This window comes from Pan paniscus, chromosome 9 (genome assembly GCF_029289425.2).
Source record: "Pan paniscus chromosome 9, NHGRI_mPanPan1-v2.0_pri, whole genome shotgun sequence".
NCBI lineage: Eukaryota > Metazoa > Chordata > Mammalia > Primates > Hominidae > Pan > Pan paniscus.
In genome coordinates, this window is record NC_073258.2 from 29,892,274 (window position 1) to 29,906,896 (window position 14,623).

General features: G+C 38.5%; 1 protein-coding gene across 8 annotated transcripts in view; it reads right to left on the reverse strand.

Annotated features, from left to right (window-relative positions):
• Nucleotides 1-14,623, reverse strand: part of BDNF (brain derived neurotrophic factor) — a 66,934-nt gene that overhangs the window by 25,192 nt on the left and 27,119 nt on the right. The window lies entirely within an intron of this gene.

A 14,623-nucleotide genomic window follows, 5' to 3' on the forward strand; every position in this document is an offset into this window, starting at 1 on the left:
TTATATGATCTGCTAACCCCTTAGCATGTATAGCTCATGAAGCAAGACAAAGTACCCATGAAGAGTTCAACATTAGCGAGCCTCTGGGGCAAGTAAGTTGGAAATCATAACCCATTTATGGATACCTGCCTAGAACTGATTTCCTATTCAGAGTGCCTTCCTAGCTGATAAGAACAATACTGAAATCTTTCTTTTCCATGAGGGAAAAACATGTTGAATCATTTAGCAAGTACCTACAGAGCCACCTACTATGTATGTGCCCAGCAGTCTACTGTGTGCTATCAGGAGTAAGAAAATGTAGAAATATTCTTGCTTTTAAAGGGTTTACAATCTAATTGTAGAGATAATACTAAAATACATGAGAGGAAAAAAAAGCAAACTTAGCTTCTCTGGGATAAGGACTATATCTCATGCAACTTTTAAAAAGTTACCATTTATTCAACTTCCTACCACCATTACATACTTCTGGTAATCAATTATCTTCCTTCTCCCCTTGGGATTTTGAATTGGGAACAGAATAGAAATAAGTTGCCAAATAAGAATCAAAATACAGGGTCAGCCTCAATTTCAGTGCAAGTGGTCCATTGCTTTGGTTCACAGGCTCTACAGTCCAGAAGATGAAAGATTAAGGATTTCATCCATCAGATTAACCTCTCCTCTTTTCACAGAAAGAGCAAGTAATGGGGATAAGAGAAGGGCCTAGAATTTTCCCCTGAAAGTGTCACTTATTAGGAAGCAAGTTCCCTTGTGGAAACACAAGGATGGGGGAAAGGGATTTCCCTCAACATTGTTCTATCTATGCACAGAGAATTCAAGTAAGTTGCCCAAAATCACAGAGCTAGTAAGTGGTGAGGCTTAAATCAAACTTGATCATCAGGTCCAGGAACACAGGTACAGGCTGGGGCTGCCTCATGAAGTGTCTGTTTAGGAAATGTGTCTTTAAAGTCAACAGACTGTCCTGAGTAGGACATTCTAGAACATTTTTCTAGACAAAAACATCATATCTACAACTTCCAGCGTAGAATCTGATACAGCAAAGACACACAATAATGATTTGTTATATAAGTGCATATACAATTAATTACCAAATCATGAGGTACAGACCACCTAGGAACTCAGATAGGGCAGGTTTATTATTATGGGCAAGAGTCTTTCTAGCAACAGAATTCCAGCTAGGTCTTGAAGAATGAGTAGAATTCAGATGAATAAACAGCAGAAAAAATCATTAATAAACACATGAGACTCAGAGAATTACAACAAAACAGTTTTAGTCTTGTAAACTTTGCTATAAAGTGAAGCATATTTAGGTATGAAGCATGCTGATTAAACTTTTTATTGTCTTAATACAAGTCTAAAAAAAGTATCTTTTTTGGGGAGCTGGAAAGTACTAAAAATAAAAACAGTGGCTGAAATTCATTAAGCATTTACTATGCCAAGCACTGCTCTAAGCACTTCACAGCCACTAACACATTTAATCCCTACCAATACCCTTTTGAGAGGTTGAGATACAGAGAATTTAAATCAGTGGCCCAAGGTCATAGACCTAGTAAGTGTTAGGCCTGGAGTCAAACTCGATCCTCCTCTGGCTCAGGAATATTGTTCCAGGCCTTTGCTCTCACCTGGAAGTTTCTAATTAGAAAATTTATTTCAAGTCAGAATAAAATCTTCAGCAGTTCTCTCATCTCAAAATGTCTGAATTTCTGATTATTTATGAGGCTGCAAATCCCTTCTAGCCACACTCTAATGCAAGTACTTGCATAGTGAAATAAACGATAAGTCTCTCTAAATCACAGGATATTCAGTTTATTTGATTTTAGTTCAGCGATTCTTAAACTGTCCTATACATCCAAACCATCTGTAGAAGTTTCTAAACCCAACATAGGCCCAGGGACCCAATACCAAACTTACAAATCATGGAGACTAAGATCTCATATGTATATATATTTTAAAGATTCAAGGGTAATTCTGATGCTGAATGTGTTTGAGAATCACTGCTGTATGCTGCATTCTATTTTATTGTATTTCTTTTATTATTATTATTATTATACTTTTAAGTTCTGGGGTACATGGGCAGAACGTGCAGGTTTGTTACCTAGATATACAGATGCCATGGTGGTTTGCTGCACTCATCAACTTGTCATCTACATTAGGTATTTCTCCTAATGCTATCCCTCCCCTAGCCTCCTACACCCTGACACGCCCCAGTGTGTGATGTTCTCCTCCCTGTGTCCATGTGTTCTCACTGTTCAACTCCCACTTATGAGTGAGAACATGTGGTGTTTGGTTTTCTGTTCCTGTGTTACCTTGCCAAGAATGATGGTTTCCAGCTTCATCCATGTCCCTGCAAAGGACATGAACTCATCCTTTTTTATGGCTGCATAGTATTCCATGGTGTATGTGTGTCACATTTTCTTTATCCAGTCTATCATTGATGGGCATTCGGATTGGTTCCAAGTCTTTGCTATTGTGAATAGTGCCACAATAAACATACGTGTGCATGTGTCTTTATAGTAGCATGATTTATAATCCTTTGAGATATACCCAGTAATGGGATGGCTGGGTCAAAAGATATTTCTGGTTCTAGATCCTTGAGGAATCACCACACTGTCTTCCACAATGGTTGAACTAATTTACACTCCCACCAACAGTGTAAAAGTGTTCCTATTTCTCTACATCCTCTCCCGCATCTGTTGTTTCCTGACTTTTTAATGATCGCCATTCTAACGGGCATAAGATGGTATCTCATTGTGGTTTTGATTTGCATTTCTCTAATGACCAGTGATGATGAGCTTTTCTTCGTATGTTTGTTGGCAGCATAAATGTCTTCTTTTGAGAAGCGTCTGTTCATATCCTTCGCCCACTTTTTGATGGGGTTGTTTTCTTTCTTGTAAACTTGTTTAGGTTCCTTGTAGATTCTGGCTATTAGCCTTTTGTCAGATGGATACATTGCAAAAAATTTCACCCATTCTGTCGGTTGCCTGTTCACTCTGAGGTTAGTTTCTTTTGCTGTGCAGAAGCTCTTTAGTTTAATTAGATCCCATTTGTCAATTTTGGCTTTTGTTGCCATTGCTTTTGGTATTTAAGTCATGAAGTCTTTGCCATGCCTATGTCCTGAATGGTATTGCCTAGGTTTTCTTCTAGGGTTTTTATGGTTTTATGTTTTATGTTTAAGTCTTTAATCCATCTTAATTTTTGTATAACGTGTAAGGAAGGGGTCCAGTTTCAGTTTTCTGCAAATGGCTAGCCAGTTTTCCCAACACCATTTATTAAATAGGGAATCCTTTCCGCATTGCTTGTTTTTGTCATGTTTGTCAAAGATCAGATGGTTGTAGATGTGTGGCGTTATTTCTGAGGCCTCTGTTCTGTTCCATTGGTCTATCTATCTGTTTATGTACCAGTACCATGATGTTCTGGTTACTGTAGCCTTGTAGTATAGTTTGAAGTCAGGTAGCGTGATGCCTCCAGCTTGTTCATTTTGCTTAGGATTGTCTTGGCTATACGGGCTGTTTTTTGGTTCCATATGAAATTTAAAGTAGTTTTTTCTAATTCTATGAAGAAAGTCAATGGTAGCTTGATGGGGATAGCATTGGATCTATAAATTACTTTGGGCAGTGTGGCCATTTTCATGATATTGATTCTTCCTATCCATGAGAATGGAATGTTCTTCCATTTGTTTGTGTCCTCTCTTATTTCATTGAGCAGTGGTTTGTAGTTCTCTTTAAAGACGTCCTTCACATCCCTTGTAAGTTGTATTCCTAGGCATTTTATTCTCTTTGTAGCAATTGTGAATGGGAGTTCACTCATGACTTGGCTGTTTGTCATTATTGGTGTATAGGAATGCTCGTGATTTTTGCACATTGATTTTGTATCCTGAGACTTTGCTGAAGTTGCTTATCAGCTTAAGGAGATTTTGGGCTGAGATGATGGGGTTTTCTAAATATACAATCATGTCATCTGCAAACAGAGACAATTTGACTTCCTCTCTTCGTATTTGAATACGCTTTATTTCTTTCTATTGCCTGATTGCCCTGGCTAGAACGTCCAATACTATGTTGAATAGGAGTGATGACAGAGGGCATCCTTGTTTTGTGCTGGTTTTCAAATGAATGCTTCCAGCTTTTGCCCATTCAGTATGATATTGGCTGTGGGTTTCTCATAAATAGCTCTTATTATTTTGAGATATGTTCCATCAATACCTAGTTTATTGAGATTTTTTAGCATGAAGGGCTGTTGAATTTTATGAAAGGCCTTTTCTGCATCTATTGAAATAATCATGTGGTTTTTGTCATTGGTTCTCTTTATGTGATGGATTATGTTTATTGATTTGCATATGTTGAACCAGCCTTGCATCCCAGGGATGAAGCCAACTTATCATGGTAGATAAGCTTTTTGATGTGCTGCTGGATTCAGTTTACCAGTTTTTTATTGAAGATTTTTGCATCAATGTTCATCAGGGATATTGGTCTGCAATTTTCTTTTTTTGTTGTGTCTCTGCTAGGTTTTTGTATCAGGATGATGCTGGACTCATAAAATGAGTTAGGGAGGATTCCCTCTTTTTCTATTGATTGGAATAGCTTCAGAAAGAATGGTACCAGCTCTTCTTTGTACTTCTGGTAGAATTCAGCTGTGAATCCATCTGGTCCTGGGCTTTTTTTGGTTGGTAGGCTGTTAATTACTGCCTCGATTTCAGAACTTATTATTGGTCTATTCAGGAATTTGACTTCTTCCTTTAGTCTTAGGAGGGTGTATGTGTCCAGGAATTTATTCATTTCTTCTAGATTTTCTAGTTTATTTGCATAGAGGTGTTTATAGTGTTCTCTGATGGTAGATTGTATTTTTGTGGGATCAGTGGTGATATCCTCTTTATCATCTTTTATTGTGTCTATTTGATTCTTCTCTCTTTTCTTCTTTATCAATCTGGCTAGCATTCTATCTATTTTGTTAGTCTTTTCAAAAAACCAGCTTCTGGATTCACTGATTTTTTTGAAGGGTTTTTTGTGTCTCTAATCTCCTTCAGTTCTGCTCTGATCTTAGTTATTTCTTGTCTTCTGCTAGCTTTTGAATGTTTGCTCTTGCTTCTCTAGTTCCTTTAATTGTGATGTTAGAGTGTTGATTTTAGCTCTTTCCTGCTTTCTCCTGTGGGCATTTATTGCTATGAATTTCCCCTAAACACTGTTTTAGCTGTGTCCCAGAGATTCTGGTATGTTGTATCTTTATTCTCATTGGTCTCAAAGAATGTATTTATTTCTGCCTTCTTTTTGTTATTTACTCAGTAGTCATTCAGGAGCAGGTTGTTCAGTTTCCACTGTAGTTGTATGGTTTTGAGTTAGTTTCTTAATCCTGAGTTCTAATTTAATTGCACTTTAGTCTGAGAGACTGTTTGTTGTGATTTCTATTCTTTTGCATTTGCTGAGGAGTGTTTTACTTCCAATTATGTGGTCAATTTTAGAATAAGTGTGATGTGGTGCTGAGAAGAATGTATATTCTGTTGATATAGGGTGGAGAGTTCTGTAGATGTCTATTAGTTCCACTGGGTCCAGAGCTGAGTTCAAATCCTGAATATGCTTGTTAATTTTCTGTCTCGTTGACCTAATATTGACATTGGGGTGTTAAAGTCTCACACTATTATTGTGTGGGAGTCTCAGTCTCTTTGTGGGTCTCTAAGAACTTGCTTTATGAATCTGGGTGCTCCTGTACTGGGTGCATATATGTTTAGGATAGTTAGTTCTTCTTGTTGCATTGATCCCTTTACCATTATGTAATGCCCTTCTTTGTGTTTTTTGATCTTTGTTGGTTTAAAGTCTGTTTTATCAGAGACTAGGATTGCAACCCCTGCTTTTTTTTTGCTTTCTATTTGCTTGGTAGATCTTCCTCCATCCCTTTATTTTCAGCCTATGTGTGTCTTTGCATGTGAGATGGGTCTCCAGAATACAGCACACTGATGGGTCTTGACTCTTTATCCAATTTGCCAGCCTGTGGTCTTTTAATTGGGGCATTTAGCCCATTTATATTTAAGGTTAATATTGTTATGTGTGAATTTGATCCTGTCATTATGATGTTAGCTGGTTATTTTGCCCATTAGTTGATGCAGTTTCTTCATAGTTTCAATGGTCTTTACAATTTGGTATGTTTCTGCAGTGGCTGGTACCGGTTTTTCCTTTCCTTATTTAGTACTTCCTTCAGGAGCTCTTGTAAGGCATGCCTGGTGGTGACAAAATCTCTCGGCATTTGCTCGTCTGTAAAGGATTTTATTTCTACTTCACTTCTGAAGCTTAGTTGGCTGGATATGAAATTCTGGGTTGAAAATTCTTTTCTTTAAGAATGTTGAATATTAGCCCCCACTCTCTTCTGGCTTGTAGGCTTGTAGGGTTTCTGCTGAGAGATCCACTCTTAGTCTGATGGGCTTCCCTTTGTGGGTAACCCGACCTTTCTCTCTCGCTGCCCTTAACTTTTTTTCCTGCATTTCAACCTTGGTGAATCTGACAATTACATGTCTTGGGTTTGCTCTTCTTGAGGGGTATCTTTATGGTGTTCTCTGTATTTCCTGAATTTGAATGTTGGCTTGTCTTGCTAGGTTGGGGAAGTTCTCCTGGATGATATCCTGAGGAGTGTTTTCCAACTTGGTTCCATTGTCCCCGCCACTTTCAGGTACACCAATCAAATGTAGGTTTGGTCTTTTCACATAGTCCCACATTTCTTGGAGGCTTTGTTCCTTCCTTTTCATTCTTTTTTTCTCTAATCTTGTCTTCATGCTTTATTTCATTAAATTGATCTTCAATCTCTGATATCCTTTCCTCTGCTTTATCGATTCAGTTATTGAAGCTTGTGTATGCTTCACAAAGTTCTCATGCTGTGTTTTTCAGCTCCATTAGGTCATTTATGTTCTTCTCTAAACTAGTTATTCTAGTTAGCAATTCCTCCAACCTTTTTTCAAGGTTCTTAGCTTCCTTGCATTGGGTTAGAGCATGCTCCTTTAGCTTGGAGGAGTTTGTTTTTACCCACTTTCTGAAGCATACTTCTGTCAATTCATCAAACTCATTCTCCATCCAGTTTTGTTCCCTTGCTGGCAAAGAGTTGTGCTCCCTTGCAGGAGAAGAGGCATTCTGGTTTTTGGAATTTTCAGCCTTTTTGTGCTGGATTTTCCTCATCCTTGTGGATTTATCTATGTTTGATCTTTGATGTTGGCGACCTTTGTACGGGGTTTTCGTGTGGACATCCTTTTTGTTGATGTTGATGCTATTCCTGTTTGTTAGTTTTCCTTCTAACAGTCAGGCCCCTCTGCTGCAGGTCTGCTGGAATTTGGTGGAGGTCCACTCCAGACCCTGTTTGCCTGGGTATCACCAGCAGAAGCTGCAGAACAGCAAAGACTGCTGCCTGTTCCTTCCTCTGGAAGCTTTGTCCCAGAGGGGCACCCACCAGATGCCAGCCAGAGCTCTCCTGTATGAAGTGTCTGTCGACCCCTGCTGGGAGGTGTCTCCCACTCAGGAATCACGAGGGTCAGGGACCTGCTTAAGAAGGCAGTCTGTCCCTTAGCAGAGCTCAAGTGCTGTGCTGGGAGATCCACTGCTCTCTTCACAGCCAACAGGCAAAGAACATTTAAGTCTGCTGAAGCTGGGCCCACAGCCACCCCCTCTCCCAGGTGCTCTGTCCCATGAGATGGGAGTTTTATCTATAAGCCCCTGACTGGGGCTGCTGCCTTTCTTTCCCAGATGCCCTGCCCAGAGAGGGAGAATCTAGAGAGGCAATCTGGCTACAGGGGCTTTGCTGAGCTGTGGTAGGCTCCACCCAGTTCAAACTTCCCAGTGGCTTTGTTTACATTGTGAGAGGAAAACAGCCTACTCAAGCCTCAGTAATGGCGGATGCCCCTCCCCCGACCAAGCTGGAGCATCCCAGGTTGACTTCAGGCAGCTGTGCTGGCAGTGAGAATTTCAAACCAGCGGATCTTACCTTGCCGTGCTCCATGGGGGTGGGAATCTGCTGAGCTAGATCACTTGGCTGCCTGGCCTTCAGCCCCTTTCCAGGGGAGTGAATGGTTCTGTCTCACTGGAATTTCAGGTGCCACTGGGGTATGAGAAAAAACTCCTGCAGCTAACTCAGTGTCTGCCCAAATGGCCACCCAGTTTTGTACTTGAAACCCAGGGCCCTGGTGGTGTAGGCACCCAAGGGAATCTCCTGGTCTGCCGGCTGCAAAGACTGTGGGAAATGTGTAGTATCTGGGCCAGATAGCACTGTCCCTCATGGCACAGTCCCTCAGGGCTTCCCTTGGCTAGGGGAGGGAGTTCCCCTGACCCCTTGCGCTTCCTGGGTGAGGCAATGCCCCACCCTGCTTTGGCTCACCCTCCATGGGCTGCACCCACTGTCTAACCAGTCCCAATGAGATGAGCCCGGTACCTCAGTTGGAAATGCAGAAATCACCCACCTTCTGCATTGATCTCTCTGGGAGCTGCAGACTGCAGCTGTTACTATTTGCCATCTGGCCAGCCACCTAGTATTTCTAATCATTCACTTAGCAAGAGTCTCAGGTTTAAGTAAAATTATAACTAAGTTACTAAGGAACAATACATCAAAAGTCATATATTCATTTTTCCCTCTAAGAGTTTTTTCTTTTTTAAAAAAATTAAATTAAAAAACTCCTTGGAAAAAACATTTTTAATCTTCCCATTACCACTTTATTCCTTGGCACACAGAAGGGTACCAGTCTCTGCTGGAGACAAAAGTGGACAGTAGGCCAGGGTGACATTATCAGCCTGTTCCTGCTCCAGGTCTCACATTAATGCATCAAGGGCAAGATATGGTTTCTTACTTGAATACTGCAGGTTTTGGTTATAGACAGCTGGAGTGGTGGTAAGGGGACTAGGTTAGGTGAAGTCACTGGGCTATCATCCTTGCTCTGGTTCTACAGCTGTGCATTTTGGATTGCTATTTAGCTTCTCTAAGCTCCAGTTTCCTCCTGTGTTATATAGAAATAATGTCTGCCAATCTTTTTTATAGAGTTATTTGTAGGATCAAATGGAATGAGATATGTGAATGCATTTTAAAAATGTATGGAATACCACACATTTGGACAAGATTATTATTGAGGTGTGCAATCTTGTCTACATGACAAGTGAAATCACGTAGGAATCGTAGTAACAACAAACCAGCTGAATTTTGGTCTCAGTACCAATGCCTACTGGGGCACTGCAGTAGAGCAAGTTTTCCTAACACCTCATGGAACAGTGACAGTGAAGGTTCTCCTAGGTTTTTATGTGAGACTGCCTGAAGAGCAATTACAGGCTCTGGAACAATAGATGCTACTAAGTTTATTTTATTTTATTATTATTTTTTATTTTACTTTAAGTTCCGGGATACATGTGCAGGATGTGCAGGTTTGTTACATAGGTAAATATGTGTCATGGTGGTTTGCTGCACCTATCAACCCATCACCTAGGTATTAAGGCTCGCATGCATTAGCTATTTGTCTATTTGTCCTGATGCACTCTCTCCCTTCCCCTGCCCCCTGCTCCAGGCCCCAGTGTGTGTGGTTCCCCTCCCTGAGTCCATGTGTTCTCTCTGTTCAGCTCCCACTTATGAGTGAGAACATGCAGTGTTAGGTTTTCTGTTCCTGGCTACCAAGTTTAAGAAAGTCATTGTCAGGGATGTGAAAATCAGAAAAATAATCTGGTATTTTAGGAAAAGCACTTAAAATAAATTGTATTAATGACACCACATTTTAATGATTAATAAAATACTTGATAAGGCAATCCTGTATTAATATTCAACCATTTATACATGATTATTTCTAAACATTATACAATGCAAAAAAATTCACATGTTTAAAGAAGTATCTACTTTATCAGGTACCATTTGTGAATACTCTCAACAAGCAGGTGAATACAACTCTCAATGCAAGTGAATATACACAGAAATGGGCAGCAGGATGGTCATTCGCCTGTCTGTCCTGCTTGGGAGTAAAAGAGAAGGCTAGGAACATGGCTGTAGGTTTGATATTAGAAGAAAAGTGGGACCTATTCCGACTTCCTGATCCTGTGATTTTTTTTTTTTTGAGATTGACACACACACACACACACACACACACACAAACTATGCACAAGTTTGCTTCCATGTTGTATAGCAAGAGTTTAAATATTTCTGAGTTAATGATGCCAAATTGTGCTCCGATTATATCAGCATATTTACATGATCCTTGAACACCACATATAGATTCCTATACTACACATTTAAGCAAAATCACCTCCTGACTTCACAACGAAAGGAGACCTATTGGATTAAAAAGTGGTTTCTAGTAAACCCCAAAGAGATACTGTTACTAAATTACTACATGTAAAGGCAAAATAGTATTCACTAAACTGATTTTTCTGTCTTCTTTTCCTTATTTGGCATAATCATTAACCAACTTCTAGTAAATGGAAGTATTCTCACAATTTAAGTTTTTTTAGGGGGAAACACACAATTTATAAATACTGTCAAGTGAAGAACAGATTCCTGAATACTAAAAGACCCATGCATATCCTTGTATGTAAAAAAAAAAAAAACATCCATCATAAAATCATAGACTCAAACACCATCTTTGATTCAGAAGTTCTCCCTCTACTGTGGCTTCTGCTATAGAGTCATTGTTAAAAAGAGTTCTTCATGAAAGATTCTCAGATAGCAAAATGCTTTAAGACAATGTCTAACAAACATTTTTATTGTCTCAATTTGTACACAAACTGACACCTGAAAATCAGAGAAGATAAAGAAGTTCAATCTTTAAAAAAGAGAGGTAAGTTATTCCAAAATGCTACCAGTCAATAATTAAAAATACAGTTTGGGGGCAAGAAGTTCTGAAATAACTCAGAGAATTTGCTCAAGATTTTACTTTTGGACCAGTCCTCTTTGGGAGGGAGTATGTGAATAGGTAATGAAAGCCTTATATGAGAGAGTCAATGGAGAGCCATATCAAGGAGCACCTGAAGATATATGGATCAATACAGGGAAAAGAAATCCAAGTAGCCCAGGGCCTGACACTCACTGGGCACTCAATTAATGCACGGTGAATTAACAAATGAATTAATGAAAGAACCATTTGCTACGTATAACATTGTTACTTTAAGAAAAAAGAATTTGAAACAGAAGAAAACATACAGGCAAGAACACATACAAACTATAAAATATATGATATCCTAAAGAAGATGTAAATATTAAACTGTTTGCTTTGCTGACTGACACTATTAATACCTAAAAGCAGTATGAGAGATCACAAAGAATAAGTACTCATTCATACTTGGAGTGGGCTGCTCATCTTTTGGTCTAACTTGCATTTTATGTCATGGCCATGTTGCTTAATCTCCAACTATTCTACAGAAGAGCAAAATAAGTTATAAATAAATTATTAAAGAAAAAAAATAACTCTATCCATGCTGAGGCCTGAGGGAGTTGGGGGAGGAGTCAATTCCTTTTAGTTTATATTTAAAAAGAGAAACTCTTTGGAAAACTGTAATATCTGAAGATTTTGTGGTTTCCAAAAGGTGAAGGTGAACGGTGAGAAGTTTTCTTAGTTTAGCTATTGAACCCTAAGAAAATATAACCTCAAAAGTTAATTTCTTAAGCAATTTGGGCACCTGAATTTGATAAGAACTCTTTTTTTTCCAGACATTCTGTTCTGTCTAACCCAAAGGAAAAATAGCCAATTTTGAGAATCTGTATACAAATAAGGAAAATTAAAATACAGCGCTTTGCAAAGAAATGGGAGGGATTTCTGATACTCAATTCATGATGCTAAACACATCAAGTAGATGATTCAAAGGCAGAAATATATAACTGTTCTCATTAGGATTGTTTATGGACTATAAATAAGGAGCAGACTTATGGCCAATGCATTAGAAAAAAACAAGTACAAAGGCACTTCAGAAAATACCTTACTCCAACCTCCCATTTTAGTGTCATTTCTAAAAGAGTTTCATTTCAGCCTTCCTACCTTTCTTCCTTCCTTCCCTTCCTTCCCTCCAACGGGGTCTCACTCTGTCACCCAGGCTGAAGAGCAGTGGGACAATCACGGCTCACTGCAGCCCCAACCTCCTGGGCTCAAACAATCCTACTGCCTCAGCCTCCCAAGTAGCTGGGACTACAAGTGCCTGTCACCAGGCTTGGATAATTTTTTTTTGTCTTTTGTAGAGATGGGGTCTTGCTATGTTGTCCAGACTGGTAATGATCTCCTGGGCTCAAGTGATCCTCCCACCTCAGCCTCCCAGAGTGCTGGGATTACAGGCATGAGCCACCACACCAGACCTCTTTTTTCTTTATTATATATTCCTCTAATAAAGTGCTCTGTATGCAGTGAGCATTCAATATTTGCTAAATTAAATTATGGAAAGTTTTCTAACTACCATGTAGAGTATCTAAATTTACGTCATTGGTTCTAGAACTGCTCTCTGAAGCAACACAAATTACACTTATGACAGTTCGTCAAATCTTTGAAGCCCATCCTCAAAATAAGGATGTCAAAAATACATCACACATGTTGACACTCTAATCTCCCAGCCACAGTAGGCATTAGCAATCTGAACGTTATTTTTACTAATCCTTCACAGTTTTAGAATTCTTCTCAACCCAACATTCAAAAACCACTTGCCATTCCAGCCTAAGTTTTCTTGTCCCTAAGTCATCCATTCCAAGTCCCCTCAACCATTGCTCACATGCAATGCTTTCAAATTCCCTATGCATCCTGGTCACAGTGATTTGAATGTACACTAATTTATCGATGATGTACCTAAAACAACTTATTTCATTTCCTTGAACTGATGATAATATTCTAGATACAGTCTATTTAAAAAGTGAAGAATTATTAGCTTCTCCATTTCAGTATTATATTTCTAGCAGTGCAGCCCAAAATTTCAGTAGCTATGATAACAGCCTCTTGTCACACCACTGGCTTATACTGAACTTGCAGTTAATTTAAAACATTCAAGCTTCCTTTCTACAATCTGCTGATAAGTCATCCCCTAAAACCGTGCCTGCACCTCTCTATTCTCTCCTAAATTGATGTTTTTGAACTTAATCATAGTATTTTACATTTAAGTAAATGTAAATGATCCAGATTCTATCATTCAACAGAATGTCTGCAATATCTGCTGGCTTTATGTTTCATATGATAAGCATATCGTCTGTGCCTTCAGACACATTATCAGCCAACATGTCGGTGCTGGATGTATTTTCCCAATGTTGCATAAGAGGAATACCTTCGAGAGTTTGGCCTAGGAATGTGGCCTGGGACTCCGCCAAGCATCTCTCTCCAGCAAAATGACTGCAAATTTCTCGACCTTCAGATTCTACATGATGTAAAAGAAGTTTGTCTGTGTTTAAAAACACATTCAAGAAATAAGTGAACATGTGAAAAGACAGAAAAACTTGTTTTAATTTGGGCATAGTTTCAGTTTTCAAAGGCACATGAAGGCAGAAAGAAAGAATCACAAAATGGAACTACTGATGATAGCAACTCCAAAACCAAGACTGATTAGACTAAATCCCATGTGGCAAAAATTTTATTTAGTAAGTTTCCTTCTCCCTCTCTCCCTTTAGATATATGTGCATACACACACGCACCTTTATTTTAGTAATTTTTTTTTCTGAAAAAGAAAGTTTTCTGCACCCGATTGCTTCCATGAATAACACAAAGCACAAACAATATGACTTTCTTTGGTTATCATGCAATTTTTTCTCTGCTTACCAGAAATTGGCACAAATTTAAGATATACTATATTCTACTCCCTGAAGCACAGTCGCTGGCATCTCCACTGGCATTTAAAAATTTGAAGACATTTAAAAGAAAATCCACAAGCTTATAGTTGCTGTCTAAATCAACTTTAACATTTCATATATTCACAATTTCATGAGTGAATCAAATTACACATAAGAAATTATAGAACTAAGCCAACTAAATGACTTTTATAATAGGTACTGGGGAAAAATATTATTAAACCTTTTCCTCCAATTTCTGCCTTTCTTCCAGCAAGACAAACCATTTTCATGAAGTTTCTGTCTACATCACTAGTGATAATCTGAAGCAGCCATTAATCAATCTATTAGTGCATTCAGCAACATTTATCAAAGTGCCTCCCCTGCTACCAGAACTGTTTTGGATGCTGTTGTGGGCGCATGCAAAAATGAACTAAATATAGATTTTTGTCATCCAAGAATTTTAAGTCAATTTGTAATTATTGGTTCCTGGTTCCATAACTTTTTTTTTTTTTTTTTGGTGCTAGCTCAGATGTATACCTTCATCTATTCTAAGGTTAAGGCAATCCTTATAATTTTCTTCCTTTTTCTTGTTTTTGTTTTGTTTTGTTTTTTTTGTGTGTGTTTAAAATCCTGCTTATATTTGACTTTATTTTATTCTCACATCTTCTGAGATCATTAAAGTTAAAGGTAGATCATAAATCGAAAACATTCTTAAAGGTCTCTCTACTCAAATTATTTGGTGTTATTGTATCTCAGAAAGTATAATGAATTGCCTGTAGCAAATAAATAAAATCAGAACCTTTATACTCAATGGTTCGGTTTGGTACATATCCATGAAAATAATAAATGTTAAAAAGGATGCTAGCCGTTGATTCCTGGCATGCTATTCTACATTTGGCTACAT